Source organism: Moschus berezovskii, chromosome 14 (genome assembly GCF_049115385.1).
Source record: "Moschus berezovskii isolate FMDL1 chromosome 14, NW_MosBer_1.0, whole genome shotgun sequence".
Taxonomy (NCBI): domain Eukaryota; kingdom Metazoa; phylum Chordata; class Mammalia; order Artiodactyla; family Moschidae; genus Moschus; species Moschus berezovskii.
Genome location: NC_142473.1, coordinates 47,829,260 through 47,832,484, shown reverse-complemented (window position 1 = coordinate 47,832,484; position 3,225 = coordinate 47,829,260). Strand labels below are relative to the sequence as shown.

Below are 3,225 nucleotides of genomic sequence, written 5' to 3'. Positions count from 1 at the left end.
ATATGTGAAAGTGGAAAGTGAAAAGTGAAAGTGAAGTCGCTCAGTCGTGTCCGACCCTTAGCGACCCCACGGACTGCAGCCTACCAGGCTCCTCCATCCATGGGATTTTCTAGGCAATAGTACTGGAGTGGCTTGCCATTGTTGGAACTGGCCAAAAGCCCTCACCAAGATAATTTTCATAAAATTATCTTGCCTCCTAGGGGCAAGGCAATGTAAAGTGAAGAACTAGTGTTGATTCTCAACTGAATGTCTCTGAAGCTGCTATTCAGAGGCATGCCTGAGCCACCCCTTGGCCTGTTGGCTCAACTGCTGCCTGCTACCCACTAAGTTTGCTAGGCTCAGGTTGTAAGTTATCCCCATTCATGCCTCTGACTCCTGGGGACCCTGAGGGTGACAGGCAGGGCTGCCATTCACAAGCATACAAATTGAGCTCTCCCCAAGAGATACTGTTGTTCATTGTGGTCACTATTCATTCACATAGTTACTATGACAGTTCCCCAACAGATGGCAGTAAAGTATCTTAAGAAAGGGGCATCTTTTTCTAGTTCACCCCAAATCACAGCATGAACTGCCAGTGGGCTCCATTTTCTCTGCATTGCCCAATGTAGTGCAGGTGAACAGCAGGACACATGAAGTAGAACTGGGCCTCACAGAACTAGAAAGTCAACACCAGTTTCTCTCTCTGTGTGTCTTTCTTGGCTGCTTTCAGTTCCTCTGCTCTTCCCCCCACTCACCTTCCATCCACATTCCCTACTCATATGTTTACAAGGGCACTGTACTGGAAATAGTAATTGGAGTCTACAACCATTCTTACCACCTTCATTATACCCAGGGCCACCTCCATGGGTGTGTATGTCCTATGCACCAGACTCTGTACAGAGAACTTGCCTTAATGCTGGGTTGTTGCCAGCATTAAATTTTTATTTATTTATTTATTTTTTGGTTGTTTCAAGGGGCTTGCTGGATCTTAATTCCAGGACCAGGGATGGAATTGGGTCCTAGAAGTGAGTGCGCCAAGTCACTGGACCGCCAGAGAATTGCCTTAAAATTCTTAGTAACTTTATCTTTGAACTTCTGTAAGTGAAGTCTAATGGGATGAAGGAGCAGGCTCATGAGCAGGTGGTGTTCCTTTCTATCTCCTCCCCGTACAACCTCTGCAGTACTACATGGGTGGTGAATTCCGATGGGCCTATGATGCCCCGTAATTCACGAGACTCAATGCCAGTACAAGGCAAACTCATGATGTCTACAACTGCATAAGCAGGGGCACTGACTATCCCAACAGAGTGTGCTTTCTGTTCAAACCGGAATTTGCTTCTAACACAGAAAGAAGGCAATGGCATTCTAAGAAATGCAGGGCTTCCCTGATGGCCCAGTGGTTAAGAATCCCCCTTGCAATGCAAGAGACACAGGTTCCATCCCTTGTCTGGGAAGATCCCTCATGCTGAGGAGCTGCTAAGCCCGTGTGCTGCCAACTACTGAGTCTACCTACTGCAACCACTGAAGCCCTTGTGCCTAGAATCCTTCTTCCCCAACTAGAGAAACCACTGCAATGAGAAGCCTGCACACTACAACTAGAGAAAGCCCATACGGAACAATGAAGATGCACCATAGCCCAAAATAAAAAAAGTCTTTTAAAATGCAGACAGTGGGTTGGCCTGTGGTGCAACCACAAGTTCCAGGCTGGTCTGGGGCTCCAGTGCCCTCCTTCTCCTCACTGAGCTGCTGCCTGGTACAGAAGAAGCCATGGTGCTTTGGATCACCAGGAACACGAAGACTAATGCTGAAAATAAGCCAAAGATCAGTATGGCAGGGGCAAAGCGCTTGTCTGTGGCCACTGTTGCAAACTTTAAGCCTGGGCTGAGGCCCTGAACAGCTCTTGGAGACATCGGTAACAAAGTCAGTGAACAGCTTCCGGCCAAACTGCCCCTGAAAATGGAAGCAAAAACTTTAGCTGCAGGAAAAGTTACTGCTAAAAAAGTAGCAAAACCTCTGGAAAAGGCTCCTGTGCCTGTGCTGGAGCCCCAGCTGGGGCTGGAGACAGAACCTGAGCCTGTTAAGGAAGAGAAACTTTCCCCTGAGCCCATTTTGGTTGATACTCCCTCTCCAAGCCCCATGGAAACATCTGGCTGTGCCCCTGCAGAAGAATATCTGTGTCAGGCTTTCTCAGATGTAATTCTTGCAGTGAGTGACGTGGATGCAGAAGACAGAGTGGATCCAAACCTCTGTAGTGAATATGTAAAAGATATCTATGCCTATCTGAGATAACTTGAGGGAAGAGCAAGCAGTCAAACCAAAATACCTAATGGGTCGTGAAGTCACTGGAAACATGACAGCCATCCTAATTGACTGGCTAGTGCATGTTCAAATGAAATTCAGGTTACTGCAGGAGAACATGTACATGACTGTTCAAGAACTGATTGGTTCATGCAGGATAATTGTGTGCCCAAGAAGATGCTGCAGCTGGTCGGAGTCACTGCCATGTTTGTTGCAAGAAAATATGAGGAAATGTACCCTCCAAAAATCGGTAACTTTGCCTTTGTGACTGACAATACCTATACCAAGTTCCAAATCAGACAGATGGAAATGAAGATTCTAAGAGCTGTAAATTTTATTCAGGGTCACCCTCTACCCCTGCATTTCCTTCAGAGAGCATCTAAATTGGAGAGGTTTATGTTGAGCTACATACTCTTGCCAAATATCTGATGGAACTAACTATGGTGGACTACGATATGGTGTACTTTCCTCCTCGGATTGCAGCAGGAGCTTTTTGCTTAGCACCGAAAGTTCTTGATAATGGTGAATGAACACCATCTCTACAGCTTTACCTGTCAGACACTGAAGAATCCCTTCTTCTTGTTACGCAACACCTGGCAAAATTACGGTCATGGTGAATCGTGGGCTTACAAAGCACATGACTATCAAGAACAAGTATGCCACATCTAACATGCTAAGATCAGCACAGCTGAATTCTGCACTAGTTCAAGATTTAGCCAAGGCTGTGGCAAAGGTGTAACTTGTGAACTTTGGAATACTATCTGCAAATAAAATTGGCACCAAGGCTGATCGCCGAAGAATCGATGCTTTTGAACTGTGGTGTTGGAGAAGACTCTTGAGAGTCCCTTATACTGCAAGAAGATCCAACCAGTCCATTCTAAAGGAGATCAGTCCTGGATGTTCATTGGAGGGACTGATGCTAAAGCTGAAACTGCAATACTTTGGCCA

At 46.2% G+C, this 3,225-nt stretch overlaps 1 pseudogene; it reads left to right on the top strand.

The window, feature by feature from the left end:
• Positions 1-1,746: 1,746 nt before the first annotated feature.
• Positions 1,747-3,016, top strand: LOC129553804 (G2/mitotic-specific cyclin-B1-like; annotated as a pseudogene).
• The last annotated feature ends 209 nt before the right edge of the window (positions 3,017-3,225 follow it).